The sequence below is a fragment of the Eptesicus fuscus genome, chromosome 14 (genome assembly GCF_027574615.1).
Source record: "Eptesicus fuscus isolate TK198812 chromosome 14, DD_ASM_mEF_20220401, whole genome shotgun sequence".
In the NCBI taxonomy this organism is placed as follows: domain Eukaryota; kingdom Metazoa; phylum Chordata; class Mammalia; order Chiroptera; family Vespertilionidae; genus Eptesicus; species Eptesicus fuscus.
This window is the reverse complement of record NC_072486.1, coordinates 12,867,093-12,885,763: the sequence shown is the minus strand read 5'-3', so window position 1 is coordinate 12,885,763 and position 18,671 is coordinate 12,867,093. Positions and strand designations below refer to the sequence as shown.

Here is an 18,671-nt window from a genome sequence, read left to right as displayed (position 1 = left end):
CTTCAAGAGAGTAAACAAGGCTGAATACATAAAACATCTTTCAACCACAATCTAGAGGAAACATTAGGCAGGCTTGAATTTAAAAGCATTAAAGCCACAAGGATAACATGTAAAAATTGTTCTTAGAATATTCATCTTGTTGTATATTAACATCCTGATACATATTAAGTACAAAAGTTAAACCTATAGGTGTGTATAGAAAATTTGTGAATGAAAAATAACTTAATCTCAACTCATGTTACAGAAGAAACCAAATCATGACAAGTTAAGTATTTTGCTTAAAATCATACAACTAGTTTGTATCAAAATGGGAACTAGTAAAGGACATTCAGATCCCTATTAAGTGCAGCCACCAGCAATTATTTATGAAATAATATATTCATACCTAAAAGTCTCATATAAAGGAAGTTTAAATGAATTGTTTGTAAACTTTATATCCCACTTCAAGAAAATGACATGTTTTAAACTTACAGCTTTATACAATATATAAATTAGAAGGTAAACATTAAGGAAAATTGACTTTTAGAGAGAGTGGAAGGGAGGGAGGGGGCAGAGAGTGAGTGAGGGAGAGAAGCATTCATATGAGAGAGACATAGCGATTGGTTGCCTTCCACATGAGCATGGACTGGAGCCGGGGATCAAACCTGCAATCCAGGTCCATGCCCTTGACTTGGTTCATTGGTGAACCTGTGACCCTCTGGTGTGCAGGCCAATGCTCTAACTACTGAGCACACTGGACAGGGCGATACATGGTTTTGTAAGGTGATTATTCTTCCAGTTATATTCTTACTGATTTTTTAATTTTATTTTTAGAGAGAGAGGAAGGGAGAGGGAGAAAGAAAGATAAACATTGATGTGACTGCGAAACATTGATCACCTGCCTCCTGCATGCTCCCCACCGTGGATCATGCATGAAACCCAGGCATGTGCTCTGACCAGGAATCAAACTGGCAACCTCTCTGTGCATGGGAAAATGCCCAACAAAATGAGCCACAGTGGCTAGGGCTATTCTCCCAGTTATAACAGTTATCTCTTGGATACCTTTAAAACGCAAGTTCCATCTTCCTTTTCCATATCCTTTCATATGAAATGTAGTCTGACTCACAAAAGTGCAGACAGCTCACCCATTTTAAAAAAAGGAATCTATTATACAAAGCAAGGTTTATCTGTAAGTCATCATCCAATTTGTACATTTTTAAAATCACATTTTCATATGCTATAAAGCAAAGCTTAGCACAAATAAGGAATATCTACATCATCTTAAAGATTAGCACTTGGGAGCCAGCAAGTACAAGGCTTCTAATTATTTCTTTAGCTGTAGTGAGATTATGAATACATTTTCCTGCATTTATTTCCTGAACCTCTTGCATCTGAGTTTTTCCCGAGTGAGGAATGAATGTGTAGACGATGGATGTTTTTTGCATGTGGTCTAGATATAAGTATTAGAATAAATTCCTTTGTCTAAAGATGCATGTCAGAAGAGAGCCCTGTTTGGCTTTCTAGAGAGAAACTTGTGAGGATTGGTGGAAATGGCTTCAAAATATTTTGAATCCCATTGGTATGCAGTGTGTTCTGATGATGAAATTTTGCTGAGGTTTCCTTGGGTATTGAAGGATTGGTGAACAGTGAAGGATTTTATCAGAAAATTAATTCCAGCTGACCTCACAGGATTGTTGGAAGAATCCAATGAGATTATTGGAGTAAAAGTGCTTGGTAAAGGTAAAATGCCATGTAAAAATGCCACATTACCAGGTTAAGCTTTAGTCATGTAGTGATGGTGAGTAAGCAGAAGCTTTAGTGAGGACATAACAGAGGATATTAGGAGAGTCATTGCAAATGGTCATGAAATGACCATAACCCCTTTTGGTTTTGACCTTTGTAAGGGCAAGAAAGAACTATTGATGGTGGTAATGGGATGGGTGAGGCACAGTAATTTTTTCTATTGGAGGACCAAGCCTGAATGAGGAACAAAAATCAAGGTGGGAGAAAATTCTTTCCTTTTCTGTTTGAGTTGCCTCTCAGTGTACTCTGAGCCAGCTACCTCTCTGGCCTGCATTTCTCCTTTCACTTCTTCAATCCCGCCATTTCTTAACTCCTCTTAATTCTCTCTCCCAGGCCGTCAGCCATCCTGTCATATATCCTTTCCTCTCCATGGTTAAGGTTGGGGCTGAAGTGGAGGTGGAGACTATGCGTTCTTCAAAGAGGAGGGATGGGGCAAGTGGCCCTTTCTGTCCTTTTAATAGGTGTGGTAAGACACACAGCCACAGGAAAGACTGTCACGAAGGAAGACGTTTACCCACAGTTCCCTAGAAGGAGGAGGTGTGGCGTCCACTCGGGGCCACTGGGGAAGCACCAGGCCATCAGGAGGCAGAGGAAGTGAGGGGAAAACATGGGTAAGAGCCTTTATTGTGGTTTCCTGGGAAGAAACAGGTGGGGCATGTAAGCAGGTTTAGGATTGGCTACTTTGAATAATTTCAAGGGCTCTGGGACTTAAGGACTATGTCTACTAGACCTCTGGTACTCAGCCCTGGGTGATTAGGGAATGATAATAGTGGCCCTGAGTGGGAAAGCCCCATGGAGGAGGCAGCTGGAGGTGTGAGCTCTGGATTAGTTGGTTTGCATATGAAAGGCACACTCCTACATGAGTTATTTACTATCTTCAGGAATGGGCTAGGCCTAGGATAGGCAGTCTGTCTAGAGTCAACAAGGCCCCAGATGTCAAAGCATCAGAATGTAAAAACAAAACAACAAAATCCAAGGCCATGCTTAATACAAGAGAAGATTTTAACTATTTCTACTGCTTAGATTGGTGGCCTCCCAACACAACCTCCACGTGTACACCAAAGAGCTCGTGTCCTTTGGGAAGTCCTCTATGATCCTATCTTGGGATGGGTTGGAGGCCTGGAAGTGGTTGGGCATGTACAGGGGAGTCAGGAGGAGCTAAATACCAAATAGTGGCCTAATAAGTGGTAGAGCATCTGAAAAGACTTCTTTAGGACACTTAATTTGGTTATTAAGTGACATCATAACCTCTTTCCTACCAATTTCTCAGGATAGCCAAGAAACCACTTTCTTACCTGGCCAGTCCCACGACCTGCACAGTGGGTTCAGGAGGACCTGGCACAATGAAGACACTACACAAGAAATGAATTTTAAGCATGGGGGCCAGGTGGAACCTCTTTTGTGAAGAGGAACCATGAGCCCTTGCCTTGCCTGTTTTTATTCAACTTGGTTACACATTTGCCCTTAGCAAAGCACATAGCTAGAGCATGTAGTAAGCAGGTAGTATCAAGGGTCAGTAAATGTCAGTAAAGTTCAGTAAATACATAGTTCCATTTACTCAAAGATTATCAGGTCAGGAAATTGCTTTGACAAACCACAATCTCAGCAAGAACAATCTGTGCTGGCATCAGCCCTGTTGACGCCTAAAGCTCATGGCCTTCCAAGTTCCTTGTTGTACTTCCATGCTAATGCTGCTATGTGGTGGTCTCAGGCAGGCCAGATTTTCAAAAGCATTTTGACATAGGTACTTTACTTGGGTGCAGTACTCAGCCGATAAGCAGTATATCTACAATAATAAAAGAGAAATATGTAAATTGACCATACCTCCGTGATGCCCACCAGCCAATCAGGAGGGAATATGTAAATTAGCAGGACAAAGATGGAGGTGGCCCCACTCCCCAGCTGCTCCAGGCGCAGCAGAGCGGCCAGGCGGGGCAGGATGCCTGCTATGAGGAAGAGGGCGGAGGGAGCTACAGGAGCGGCGCTCCGGCCAGAGTCAGCGAAGACTCTTGCAGAGCAAAGCGAAGACTACAGATTCTGGCTGGAGTCAGCAAGAAGCCTGCAGACTCCGGTAGGAGTGAAGACTCGGGCCAGAGCTAAGGTGGAAGGCGGTGGCCAGAGCTAAGGGCTGGGTCCCGGGTGCTGGAGGGAAACCGGTGAAGGAAGGCCTATTGCACGAATCTTCGTGCAATGGGCCTCTAGTATATCTATAATAATAAAAGCGTAATATGCTAATTAGACTGGATGTCCTTCCGGACGACCTTCCAGATGAAGCTGGGGCTGCTAGGGAAGCCCTGGTGCCAGAGGGTAGCCGGTGCCGGCAGCTGGGGGAAGAAAGGCCTACTCTTGCACAAATTTTGTGCATCGGGCCTCTAGTGTGTGTGTGTGTGTGTGTGTGTGTGTGTGTGTGTGTGTGTGTGTATAATATTTTTCTTTCTAGAAAGATCTTTCTCCTGTGTGCATTAAGGTCCCAAAAAGGACACACGAATCACTCCATGTTCTCTTCTCCTTAGGCTACCTTTAAAGGGAAAAAACAGGCTTCCTCTGCTCAGAATGGCTTAGGTTTATGGGGTCTACAGTTCACAGAGAACAGCTCAATTGTAGAAGAGATGCAGTATCCTTTACTTCTGTAACTGGTCTGGGGACAAATCTGCCTTCTCCCTGTCCACGGTGGTGGGGGCAGGGCCAGGGAAATTTACCTTTTCCTTTTGAAGGTACTTAGTCTTTTGGTAAAAGGAAAATATCTCCTTTGAGTAAATGATCTGCATTGGTCTTGTGGATTTCTCCCTCTGCCTTTTCTTAGCCAAGATGGTGTCTGGATATAGGAGGAAGCTTTTGGTGAAGGAAGCTGGACCCAGGTGCTGGTCTCCGTGTGGTCAGCTGGGTTTCTCTATTTCGGTGGGGATGTTTTTTGTCTCCTTAGTTACTGAGCATTCTGTTGATAGTCACTGTTGCAGTCCACCATGGGGGTCAGCTCCTCATCTTTCCTGTTGACCTGGTCAGGGACAGACAGCTTCCAACCACATCTCCTGCTCACCCTCCTCTGAAATGCTCTCTTTTCCAATTGCAAGGCGCCCATTTGCTGTCCTTCCCTTTTAGCAGTTAGGGGGCACTAGAAAGGAAGGAATGTTTATAGACTAAAAAGAGGAAACACTTGAGACAGTGTCTGATTGGCAAGTGTTGGATTAAGGTGAAATTTTTTATTTTTAATATATTTTTATTGATTTCAGAGGAAGGGAGAGGGAGAGAGAGATAGAAACATCAGTGATGAGAGAAAATGATTGATTGGCTCTTCCTGCATGCCCCACACTGCAACCTCAGGCATGTGCCCTGACCGGGAATCTGAACTGTGACCTCCTAGTTCATAGGTCGATGCTCAACCACTGAGCCACGCTGGCTGTGCAAAGTGGGATTTTTCAAAGCGAGGGAAACTTTCCAGTTGGTCTTCAGGTACATTTGACAGTTTTGGTTGGTTGCAAGGGGTCAAGCGAGCAGTTAGGTGACATTTCAAAAGAGAAAAGAGATTTGAGTTCAGTATTGGGGAGGAGGGTTTTCTGTGCAGGACATATCCTGGAACAAGTGGGGGTCACTGGGGTGCTTTTTTTCATGAGAAGCTGACTGCCATGGCATGTATTTTCTCTCTCTCACAGAATGGCAGGGAGACACTTATTTGGATCTTATGCTTGGACATTGTAGGCAAACACTACAAAAATTCATCTTCCCATGGTTGCATCTCTTAGGGACAGTTGGATCCAATTCTTTGTTTCACATTCACAAATCTACTGAGCATACCTCTGAGTTTCAAGGTCAGATATTTGAACTTGGGGTTCCTATTCTCAGTCCATGGTTGGAAAAATGATGTTTTAAAATTATTTTAAAAGAATTTTCAGATGAAAACAAAGAAGTATGAAGTGAAAATCACCTAATAGCAAAACAGCCCTTAAAAAAAGATCTGGGGCATTAAATCACCATCCTTTGGATGACCTGTGATAAATTGCATGTCCTCCAAGTCATATAAATTAAACCCAAAGATGGATGAGCCACTTCTGGCTTCCTAACTACCATGAGCCATCCCTGCTGTTATGGAAGCAGCGAATTGCCTTTTGATGGAAATTGTGCGATGCCTCTTGTCTTCAAGACCCACTTAATCGACATTGCTGGCTCAGGCTCGGAAGAGAGTTTGACTCCACAGATAGGAAATGCTCTGAAAAGGGCCTTGGGGGCATGTGACACACCACATATGTGTATGTTTTCCCGGCCTCTTTTCTTCCCGTGGCTTCTGGGAAAACCAGCCTTTTCCAGAGTGACCTTTCCCCTTGCTAGTCCTCATTAAACAACTTTCCAAGTCTGTTCATTTGCAGATACTGATGTTGACACTGAGGAAATCTCCCCAAACAACTTACTAATTTCCCTTCCCACCCTGCATCATCCCACCCAACTATCCTTTACCAGTACCCATTCCCCTGGCTACTATCGCCAAGCTGGTTGCTAGTGTAGGGATTTAAGATCCGATGGGAGGGAAGGGGTTTCTCAAGTGGAAAGAAAGAACACCATCCTCGAAAGTAATGAGGACTTTTGAAAAACTCCAGTAGTATCAGCAAACAGATGCTTGCATAGATCAAAGGGCAGGGAAGGAACATTGAGGACCCCAGTCTGGGAAACCATTTGGCCATAAGCAGTCTTGGTGCTGGGTCATAGTTAGAGACACGTAGTGCAGCTTTTGTAAAGTCAGGAACAGTCATTCAAACCTTATCTCAGTCTCTGGATGAAGTATATTCTTCTTTCTTTATTTTTTTGAAGCAAACTCATAGATACAAAGAACAAACTGATGGTTACCAGGTAGGCGGGGGTTATGAGGCTAGGTACTAAAAGGTGAAGAGATTAAGATGCACAAATTGGCAGTTACAGAATAGTCCTGGGGATGTAAAGCACAGCATACAGAATGTAAAGTACAGCATAGGGAGTATAGTTAGAATATTGGAGTATGTTCTTAATGCAACAAACCATCTAAATACTCTCTCCCTCCATTCCTCTCTTGCCCACCTTCCCCCTCCCCACGCCTTTCTCCTCCCCGTTTCTGCCATTCTCAATGAATTCTTCACAGAATGTAGCTAATCCTCGAAACTCTCTTTTTCACTTTCTCAAGTCTTAAATGCAGACTTTCTAAAACCTGCATGACCTCTGTCCACATTACCCATCACTTTTAGACTTGTTTTTATTTTTCTTCTTCTATTAAATTTTTTTCTTCCCTTTTCCTTTTCAATGTATCTTCTACACCTGCTTGTGACCTCAAATGTGCACAACAAAGTGGAGAAGGGAGATGGGGAGAGAGCGGAGAATGTCCTGCCTGCTCCGCCTGGTTTCATGTCATTGAGGGGGAGGGGAACAGGGAGGAAGAGGGCTGTCAGTTTTCAGACCTTCATCACTTTTGTCTCCGTCTCATCACGTAGAGAGGAAGATGTATGAATCAATCTCGGAGGAACCCGGGGTCCAAAAGGGTGCAGAGGGAGGAGGAAGGAAGGGCCAGGGGGTAAAAGCCAAGACAGGCCAGCTCTTTCTGCTGGTTGATTCCCTGGGGAAGAGTGGCCTACCTGGTCAGGGTGCTTCTGAAGGCAGGACTGCGGGGTGCTGTCTGGCGGTTAGGTGGTTGTGAAGAGGGTGGCTCCTCCTAAACAGGAAGGCACTGGCGCATTAGGAAGCAAGGCCATCGTTTTCTGGTGACCAAGGGCTCTTCCAGAAGGAGCTCTGGCTGTGACACCGGAAGGGCAGTGCAGCCTGAAGTTTGGGGCTGTGGGAAATTCCCCAAAACCTGGGATAAGGCCGAGAGGACTTGGACAAGGCATTAACCCCATTATGCTAATCAGGGAAGGAGGGACTATGCCTCCATAACTTACTCTCCCTGTAACTGGTGTATGATCTGAGATGCTTCTTCCCTCCCCATCCTATTGAAGGGCCACCTGTAGCTGTTGTTCCCAGGGCAGTGTCGCTGCCCCTTCTCACTTTAGAGAGTGAGTAGAGAAAGAGGTAACGTGTTATTTTAATTTGAATATGCAGTAGCCCTTGAAGATCCTTCCTTCTGTCTTTCTCCCTCCCCTCTGTCCCCTCCCCCCTCCCTCCCTCCTCCCTCCCCCCTCCCCCTTCCAGGGTCATTATTTAAATGTCTTTGATGTGCCAGCACTGCCGGTCTAATGCCTTTCAGCAGAATGGAAAACTGAGCCTTAGAGACACCTAGAGACCAGTTAGATAGGAGTCAGGACCCTTATCATGACAACCCAAGCGCATTGTAAACTTTAATAAAGCCACATTGTAAACTTTGAGTCACCTGCATCTTTTCTTTCCTCTGTGAGCAGGAAGGATCCCAACCTAGAGTGGCATGTCTTATCCTTGCTAGCCCAGTAACTTTCCATTCCTAAACCCAATGGACCATCCCCAGGTGGGAGCTTTGAAAATCTCTTTTTTAATTAAAAAGTTTTCCCTAGAATGAGCACAGCTCTGTGGGTATTTCTCATAACATTAGTCACTGGGCAAGTTCAAGAAATGAATCATGGAATCTCTTAAGTCGTTGCATACAACTTCTGTTTCTGCACGGCACCCCAGTCAGGCTGTGCCCTGACCACCCGTGCACGTTAGCAGCTGCCGATTCTGACCTCGGCCATATTCTGCCTGTTGGGAACAATGGTGGCATGTACCCAGAGGGTAATGGGATTCCTTAGCACAGCCAAATATAGGAAAAGTACAATAATAATTTCACATTTGGGGGTTCCAAGGCCTTTCCTATCATGGGGTTTCAAGGAAGCTTTTGGGTATGGAGTAATGCCTCTTAGTTCTTTACAAAATATGTCCATGAAATCTTTGAGGCTTTTGATAATATATTATTATACAGGATTTACATTTTATTCCTTCTTTTGGGAGGAACAACAATCAAAACAAGATGACTTAAAAAGAATTTTCTTTTTTATAGAAAAAGGGAAAAATACGGTTTGGGGTTAAAATGCGACTCACGTGAAAAAACAAATTCTCTTGAGTCTGAGTTATGTCAATTCTGACCTTTCCAATGTAGTGCTGGCGGGATAAGAGGTGGGAGAGCCCATACCCTCTGTGCTGTGGGGTGAGGGGTGGGAGAGCCCATCCCCCTCTGTGCTGTGGGGAGAGTGTGACTGTGGGGCTATGAACGAGCTGACTCCAAGATGTGACACCTTGAGGTTCAGCCACACGCTGTGAGGTGTCTGTCCCATAAATGCAGGACATCAAATGGGGGGGGGGGAGGAGGGTGCGAGTTCACAAAGTCAAGGATAAAGTCTCAAGGAGTCAGTGTCTCAAGAGCAGCAGGCCAAGGAGACCCAGGGCCCCAGGGAAGGCTGTCTGTGGTCCAGGAGGGAAATCTGTCTCTGGTTTGAGTCACTGTTGGTGAGTTGCCCTAGTAGTACCAGACCGGCCAGCACCCTTTCTCCCCTCCCTTGCTCCCTCCCTTCTTTCCCTCCATCCTTCCCCAGCAAATACTCATAGGACCCCAATGTTGCAGGTGAGATACATAAGTTTAAAGTCCCCAACTTAACTAGCCAGGATCACATTTTGGTTTTCTCCAGAAGAGAGATGGCCATGTAAGTAGGAGCAGAAGCAGCACTTTTAGCAAAGCAAGCCTTGCACCCGGTGTCCCACACAGATGCTCTGCTGGCAAGGACGTGGTCTGCCGGACTCTGGGCTGATCTGGAAACCTCTGTTCCTGCCATGTCTCTATCTATTTAGCCTCATTGTGAAGAACTGACCCTAGTTATGTAGTTGCTTTCATTTAGGGGGCTATTATAAATATTTCTCCTCTTGGTTCTCATGTAAACTCGGTGTTAAGGCTGCTTTCTTCTTCTGGAAGGAGGAATCAGAGTCAGCTCCTGGAAGCCCCAAACAAACAGGGCTTCTGCCCAGGAAGACTGCACAGTGAGACAGGAACTGATTTCCTGAAGAGCCAGACACTCAGGGTCTCTGCCTTGGCTAGTTAAGTACTCTGTGCCTCGGTTTCCTCCTTTGTAAATTGGGCTTAAAGTAGCACCTATCTCATAGAACAGTCCTGAGGATTAAATGTCAATATGTGAAAAGTGCCTAGAACAGTGTCTGTTGCATAGTATTATTGGTACTAGAGGCCTGGTGCATGACATTCATGCACTGGGGTGGGGGTGGGGTCCCTCAGCCCGGCCTGCACCCTTTCGCAGTCCGGGACCCCCGAGGGGTCCTTAGTGCTGCTGTGGAGGCAGGAGAGGCTCCCACCACCGCCACTGCTCTCGCCAGCCGTAAGCCCGGCTTATGGCTGAGTGCGCTCCCCCTGTGGGAGCACACTTGACCACCAGGGGGCAGCTCCTGCATTGAGCATCTGCCCCCTGGTGGTCAGTGCGCATCATAGAGACTGGTCGTTTCACCGTTCAGTCAATTTGCATATTAGAGTTTTATTATATGGGATTATTACCTATATCTGCTTGCTATACACAACTATAGAACCTGTATTGATCTCCTATAGTGTATGAATCTTCACTTTCTGCCCCTCTGCCATTTTCTGGCTAATTTTGTAAAGACAGTGTCATCTGAATAGCAATGCAGTGAACCATTAGAAATAGCATCAACAAGCATCAAGTCAGTATCTGCACACAAAGACCAAACTTCCCTGTGCACCTCAAATCCTCCTCTCAGATGGCCCTGCACCCATAAAGCTGATAGGTGGGCCCCCATGGTCATGCATGCTGCCCAGGGACCAGCAAGCACCATCCCAGTTCTTGGGGACCCCATGGTAACTTTGCTTGAGGTTTTGTGCTTCCTTCCCTGGATTATTTTGAAATATGCTGTCCCCCCCACTTGGATTACTAGCGAGAAGGAAAAGGCTGATTAAACGAGAGCTTACTGAAGTGTGGCACCATGCTCTGTGGAGGGCATCTTGGCTTCCCTCTCCGCGTTCCCCTCTGAGTCTCTCCCTGAACGCCTATAGCCGTGGCAGGCCAGCATACCATTCCCAGTCTTCCCAGAGATCTGAGCCTCTTTCTCTCCAAATAGTGGTCAGGTACTCCACCACCCTTTCACAGGGTCCATTTTCCGTATTCAAATCATGTAACTTAAAAAGTGAATTGATTAATCTTGGGGAGCTTCCCTCTCAGGAAGGGTGGGAACGGAGATAAGACAGCTGGTTGTTAAAATGTTGGTGGCTTGAAATCAGCCATGGTGGGAATATTTACATTGTGGAACTTGGCAATTGCAGACCTCTCCCGGTCCCATTTTCTGACATTTCATTACAAATAAGAGAGAACGTGGAGTCAAAAGCAAACCAGAGGTGTGCTCTCTCAGCTGCCTTCTTGAAACATTGGCTCACTTCCATAGAATCCAAGCTTTTCCACTTCCTAAAACAACAATGACAAAAACAAAAAGTCCTTTAGATAGTGAGATTTAAACAAACAAAACTGAATTTTTCTGAGATAAATACTTGTCTTTCTTGCCCTACTAAACAAACTTCCCAGTAAAGTCTAGCCACATAAATAAGAACAGCAGAGGAGTGGAGTCTCCCAGGATCCATGAAGGAGGAGATGCTCATTAAAGAACCCAGTGGGGGGTAGATAAAAGCTGCCATACTTAAGCAGATCATTGCTGGGGATGATCCTTCCCAGAAGGCCTTGGGCCGCCTGAAGAACTCCCGCTCCCAACCAGAGGTCCCTGTTTCTCTTCCTCTGGCCAGCAGTGTATATGAGGCTTTCCTTTCCCCTTTCTGGTGCCTCCTAGAGAGGATGAGCCAGGGCTGCTCCATTAGCAGCTAGCTTCCCACGGACCCATACATCACTCTGTGGGCAGGGGACATGGTGCACAATAGCCAAGTGGATGTCAGATTGAGTGTAGAGGGTCTGGTGAGTGGAGTGGAATGTTCGTCCTGACTCAGAGCAGCTGCCTTGGCTTCTTAGTCTGTGCCAACCTGTACCCCCAAGCGGGAGAAACTGACCAAGTGCTGCTGTCGGAGAGGGTCCCAGACTCGGGGAGTCAGCCCTGGGAAGTTTGACCTTGGCTGCCCCTTAGACTCACCCGGAGCTGGCACCTGGAGATGACTGCACTGAACAGTGAGGGCAAATATCCAGCACAGAGCCAGCTAGTGGTTCTCATTCTGCAGGTTCATTCCCCCACCCCAAACCCCCCTCAGGGAACATTGGAAAATATGTGAGGGTGTTTGGGGTTGTAACTTGCATTTAGGGAGTGTGGGCCAGAAACAATAAACACCTCCTGAACCCCAGAGAACAGGTCTGCACAGTGATATATGCCAGACCTCCTAGGTGTGCGTGTGAAGATACTGAGTACATGCAGTACCATCACTTGCGTGGGAGAGATAGATGGCCTGGTCAGTTTCGATTTGCAATACTGGTGATGCAGCAGCAAGATGTAGAGGTTTCCCCTGGAAAATCAATACCCTGCTTGCAGAGGCCACCCCACAGCGATTTGTCTAGAATGGGAACACTGGCTCTGTGTGTGTATGTAAAGCAAATGGCCAAAACTTCTTTACTGTTTTCTCCCACAGTCTTCTAGACTATTAATGCAAATCATGGCTGGGGGGCTGGATAGTGTGGTGGAGGAAGAGGTATTTGTGGAAATGGCACTACCTAGGATTGCATAAGAAGGCAACAATTTCTCGCCTTCTTAGTTTGGCAGATTCCACAGGGTCCACTTGGTCCTCACAACAGCCTGGCCTTCACAGTGCTGATTACGAGATGCCTATGTGAACTGCTGTCACAGGCAGGGAGTCAGCTTTGAACCATAAAGGTGTTTTGTCCCATTTTCACCTACCACCTGCCCTGCCTGGGTAGATCTGCTGGTGTTTCTGGGACATTTCCAGCATCTGTCCTTACTGTACCACTTCACCTTGCTCTTCATAGCAGACACACCTCATCATCGCTTGCTGTAGGTCATCACCACAGCTGGGCACTAGGGAGAGTGCAGCAAGAAGGATGGAGTGCTGAGCCAGTCCAGGAACTGAAGGTTCTCCCTGGGTGTGCTTCAAGCTCTGCCTCGTGGGCTGTGGTCAAAGAGTCCATGAATTTCAGAGTTCTCTTCAGGAGAACAACTTGATCTTGCCTCTATCACCCTCAGTGGGCTTTCCAGAAGTGTCTGTGAGTCACTGCCTGAGATCACAGAATGCGAAGGTGGCTAGGTGTGGGAGTCTGCTGACACGAAAGCAAAGGGTCCTCAGTCCCAGCTTTGTGAGAATCAGCTGCGGAAGCTTTTAAAAAATATCAGTGCTGGGTTCCCACTCTAGACCACTTGGATCAGAATTTCTGCCAGGGCCCAAGTACACTAATTCCTCATGTAACGTCCTCAATGAGTTCTTGAAAACTGCAACTTTCACCAAGAAGATGTATATTACAATAGGCTAATTGATATAAACAAGGGTCATGTTCCTATGGCATATTTCTGGTCACAAAAGCATCTCCAGACTTCCAACAATAGACCTCAAACACTTTTGATATTAAACACTGAAATAGATGTGAGCTATACATATTTTAAGAAATATTAATAAAAACAAGATAATTCGTTTCCAACTGCTTATTTCAGTTCAAGGTTGAGGGCAGCAGGGGTCTACCTATCCTGCAGTTATGGGTACAAGGGGGACCCACCCCTGGACAGGACACCCTTCCATCACAGGGCACTCACACTCACACCCACTCAGACTGGGACAATCCAGACATGCCAATTCTCCTCATGTGCACAGCTTTGGGATGTGGGAGGAAACGGAATTACCCAGAGAAAACTCACACAGACATGGCGAGAATATACAGACTCCACACAGACAGTGTCCCTGGCCAAGAATTGATGCTTTTTTTTTTTCTTCTCATCAGCATGTGTCACTTGGAGGCTAGAAGATCATCAGTTTCATTTCTATTACAAATAAGGCAAGGAAAAGCCTCAGATTTAATGCTACCATGTCTTTGCCATCTCCACAAATAGGCCACATTTCTGTTGGTGTCAAAGTTAGAAGAAGCAGAAAACATAGCTTGTGAGAGAACAAACATAATACAAAATGTGAAGGAATTTCAGAGATTTGTGTGTTTTGCAATTCTTTGAGTCAAGAGAGATTTGATGGTTCTCTCTAAAATTTTAAAAAATAGAGATTAAAAAAAACATAACCCAAGTAAATAGTTTGACAGATTTCTGAGAAATCCTTTTCTTGAGTCACTAAAGCAAGATTTTTACTTCCTTTAAACTGCTGATATTAAGTGATTGGAAATATGACATCTCCCATCTGGGAACAAAGCACAGAATTATTGCATCTATGAAAATGGAAAGCAGTCAAGACTGAGCTGTCCCTTTCTTAGGAGAATTGTCCCAGGTCAGATACAGGCTGCCTTCCTGGGAGGTGATATCCTTCCTCATGCCCTGCTTCTTTGCCCATAGCCAAGAACTAACTGACTTTGGGGACAGAAGGCTGGTTCCCTGGCCCAAGTGGGGGCTGGCTCTGTGGTGTGGTTTGGGTTCCAGAGCTCTCTGTGGGGGCAGGCTGAAGCCAGACTCCTGCTGAGATTACACACTTGCTTGGCTCCTTGCTCTCCCTCATTCCCCATCGGAAAGCCTCCCCCCAATAAATCCTATCTACGAGAATCCTTGTCTCAACTCTGCATCCAGGGAACCTACTCCAAGACGGGGGCTTCTAGAAGTTTTATTTGGGAAGAATCAGATTACAGGCTGGCATCCTGGATACTTTCTTGGGCCCTTGGGAATGTTGGAGAACAAGATTGTGGGTGGTGGGAGATCTTAAGGGAAAAGAGGAGAGAGAATAAGGGTGAATGTGGAAAAGTGAGAGAAGATAGTAAAGAAAATAAAGCCTGACTGATTAAAATTTTGTGGAGTAGCAGATCAAATTCCCAAGAACATAGGAACACAAACATCACTTTTTCAATGTATCCTCAAACTGGAAGATGAAGTATTTTGTGGATGTTGTTACAGATACTTTTGGGGGTTCTTGAGTGTACCTTTCTCATGTGTCTTGATTTGATCTTATTTTTATTTCTTATTTATTTTATTTTTTTAAATTTTTAAAAAATTTCTTTATGGTTGGGGGGTTAATGGAGGGATGATCCTATTTTTAAACACCAAAAAGGATTTCCATTTGGGTTAGTTGGGCTTTCAGTTACTCAGTGGGGTTTGTGCACCCCTGCAGCTCGCAGCTTGCATTGATTATTCTCGCACAGGACAATTAGAGTGAGGTCACCACTGCAGAACACAGAAACTGTAAGATGCTTTGCCATAGCAGCTAAAGGAGGTTCTAGGATTAGTCACTTATTTTGTTCAGAACAGTCTGAGGGCTACCATCTAAGAAGGACAAGTTCTGGCCTCAGGGAAGCATGAGGTTTTTTAAGGTAGCAGCAGAATGGTTCAAAGTATGGGTTCTGAGGATTTGTGACGGTTACAGGATTTGTGATGGTTAAATGAGATGATACTTTTGGAGCACTTAGCCCAAGATTGGTGTCAGGTCTAGCCTGACGATTGAACCTGGCTGAGGTAGGGAGGTGGGATTTGAGAAGAGAAAGAAAGACAGGACAGCGGGATTCGGGAGGTCCACAGCTCTCGAGAAGCTCTGGCAACTTTTATTAGTAATACAGTGCTTTTTATACATAAGACACTAAGCAGGGAATCACTCACAAGGAAAACATTCTTTGTTTCTCTAAAATCACTACTGGAGGGATAAGTTGAAGGACAGGTTTCTTGTTACAATAAATCTCACTAGTTGGGTACATATTTCTTGGTAAGCCATGAAAGTAGCTCTTATCCTACTGACAGCAGTCATATAAACAAACCCTGGGAAAGCTCTGTAGGCAGGGGCTGCTCTCGTTATACTGATTAGTTGCCATCCAAACAGGCCTGGGAAATCTGTGCGAGTAGGGTGCCAGCCTTGCTAACCCCTACAGGTGCAAGGACCGTGTCAGCTTACAGCCCGTTCCCCACAGATTGGCATGAAGTAAATGCACAGTGAGTGTCACCTGTCATGATGACAGTTCCTGAGCTTCTCCAGCATTAATTCCATGAGCCCTTTCATGTTGCCTCTTCTCTTTGCTCTGTTTGTTGGTGCTTTAAGGGTCTCAAAGGGAAGCTCTCGCTCTTGCAGATGATCCACATGCTTTATGTTCATGCCCAAACTCGATCTTGTTTCTTAAATGATTGACTCTTTATGACCTCCCATCAGTTTCTAGCCCCATCTATTTGATGACTTTGATGATACCCACTCTCTCCCCAGTCGCTGCTTTTGGCAACTTGTGCTTAGCCTCCTGTTCAGCAATTCTTGCCCTTCAGGTTTTGATACTTAACCATGTTCTTAGGTGAGAAAAATATCTCTCTTACATTAGTGGAGCTAAGGAGCTATGTAGAAACCCATCAGCTATACTTGTGTTTCTCTGAGTAGAAGGAAATGCACCTGACTCCTTTGCTTTGGGCATGGAAAGCAAGAACTTGGGAAGAAGGAGTACTAATTCAGTCCTCCTTATTCCACCTTCAGCCCTGGATACCAGGACAGGGTCTGTATTACCAAGTGATATGCACATTAGAAACTTGTGCTAGCTGTTAGCTTAGTTGGACTTAATGGCTATTTTTTTAGTTTCAGTTGATTTGAGAATCATGTGCTCTATCAGAAACTCCTCATTGTCTGGCCATGGCACAACACTCTCTATTACTTTGGAGGCCAAGTGCATCACTGATGAAGACATGAGTAAAAAGCTTATGAGACACATTTCTTGTACTTTTCATAAGTACAACCCATTGTGACAACATATCAGTGCTTTGTGGCTTCAAGAGATTTGTATCTCAGGAAAGGGAGATTGTGGTCATAACCTCTATTTGACCTTTATGCCTGGAATCCTGTACTCCACATTCCCAGTCTTTGAATTTTTCCAAATTTCCTGCCGCAGACTCCACACCACAGCCTCCCTCTACTTCAGTTCCCATCATCCCATTTTGTGAGGGATGTGGGGATCTTGACCAAAGACAGCTTTTTTCTTGAGCACTCAACTCTACCTGTGAAGGAGTTAGCCTGGGAGCCCAACACAAATAGAAACTTGAAAGAAATCTAGTAACTTATTTGCTTATGATTGTTCTTTATGAAAAACAGTAATGTTGGGGATGATTTTTATGGTTTTACTCTCTTTGGTCATTTTGCTGAAAGAAAAAGGACTGAATTTTAGCCTGTGTTTCTCCATTTAGCAGCTGTGACCATGGACCTGGTTCATCACCTGGTTAAGATGTGGGTTCTGCTTCCTCAGAATGGGGACAATAACTGCCCGATGGAGTCACTATGAAGATGAGCATGCTCACCACGTAGGAATCATCTAATAAGTGGTAGATACTATTATTATAAACTGTAAAGATAAGTCATACCTAGAATGGGACCTTCATCATTTGGAAGGTTGAGGTTTTTATGACAGAAGACAAGCAGCATAACTTTTCCCATAACTTCCCATAAGGAAAAGGTACTGAGTGTGATTTGAAATCAGCATGCGGGCAGAGGAATAAAGACTGGAGATTTAGTGTCTTTATTCACATTTGCTAAGGTTACAACAGATATATCTCTATTGCTCACCCTTATTTCTTATGAATCCCAAATTTATTTCTCAATATCCTTTTGAGGCAGAGGATGAGAAAGGGAGAGACACTGAGGTTGAAGGTGGGAAATAATTCTTATTTAAGTCTAGGTATGTTTAATTCATGTCTGATTATTATTAGTATAATAAACGCTGATTTCATTCATAACCAAGTGGGCCTGTTTATGTTGGAATAAAAAGCACATACATTTGCTCACACAGAACTCTTTTGTGAATTTTAAAAAATCAGTTTTTATTGTTCAAACTGTTGTGCATTAACCGGGTTCTGAGAGTTGGGAGCATAAGCTGGATTTTTAATGTGTTAGATATTTTCAATGGTTTAGGGCTTAATAGAGGTGAACAGGCTCAAGGATATTTTCCAATGGTCTGGATGCTGCTTGCTTAAACTGTGTTATTTTCTATTAGTGATTGTATAGCATTCAGAAGGAATTGTCTTTGATTTCCTCAAACTTCACAGAGGATGAGAGATCAATAGTGCCCAAAGGAGCAGCAACTGTGTTTGTGGGCACTCCTTCACTGATAGGTTTTGGAAACAAAGAAGTGCCATATGCACAGAGCCAACAGGTGCCTTTGGAACTTACATACACAGAAACTCTCATATTGAAATTCTAGGGGAGTTTAAGAGAGTCCACAAAAATTCTGAGTTCCTACTGGCTTAGTGCCTTCTCCTCACAAGGCCAATTTTCAGAGAATAGCCGTGACCCGTATGTATTTTATACTCATATACTAGTATATTGTAAGACCTTCAATATAGGCAAAGAGCATCTTAAAATAACTATTTTCCCTGGTTTCTACGAAGAATATCTGTAAATTGGGAAAATTAAAAATGTTAAAAGAAAAAAATTAATATCTCCTTGCATCCCCTTCAAATATAACCAACTATAGCATCATCCTATCTAGTAAAAGGGTAATATGCAAATTAAACGTCACTCCATCACAAAGATGGCGGCGCCCATAGCCACAAGATGGTGGAGCCCAGTCCCCTCATCCCCGCCGGAGTCTCCCAGTCCTGGGGGGACAGCCGCTGAGAGCCAGCAGCATTCTGCCCTGGCTGTGGAGGGCCTCTGGGGGACAGGGGGGCCGGCCCACAGCCTCCGTGGCTGAGCGCAGGCCCGGAGAGGAGACGTCAGGCCTGCCTCCCACGGGAGCAGCACGGCTCCCTCCGCCTCCCGCCGAATTGGCACGGGTCCCTCCTGGCTCCCACGGAAGCAGCACAGCTCCCGGCGGTGCGCTGTGGTTCCTCCTGTGGAAGCGGTGGGCAGCCTACTGCACGCGATATTGCGTGATGGGCTA

General features: G+C 45.0%; 1 protein-coding gene across 2 annotated transcripts in view; it reads left to right on the top strand.

Moving 5' to 3' along the window:
- Positions 1 to 18,671, top strand: part of NPY (neuropeptide Y) — a 110,386-nt gene that overhangs the window by 31,984 nt on the left and 59,731 nt on the right. For both annotated transcript variants that reach the window (XM_054726262.1, XM_054726261.1), the window contains exon 2: positions 16,984 to 17,115. The gene's annotated coding sequence lies outside the window, so the exon portion shown is untranslated. The remainder of the gene's footprint in view (positions 1 to 16,983; positions 17,116 to 18,671) is intronic.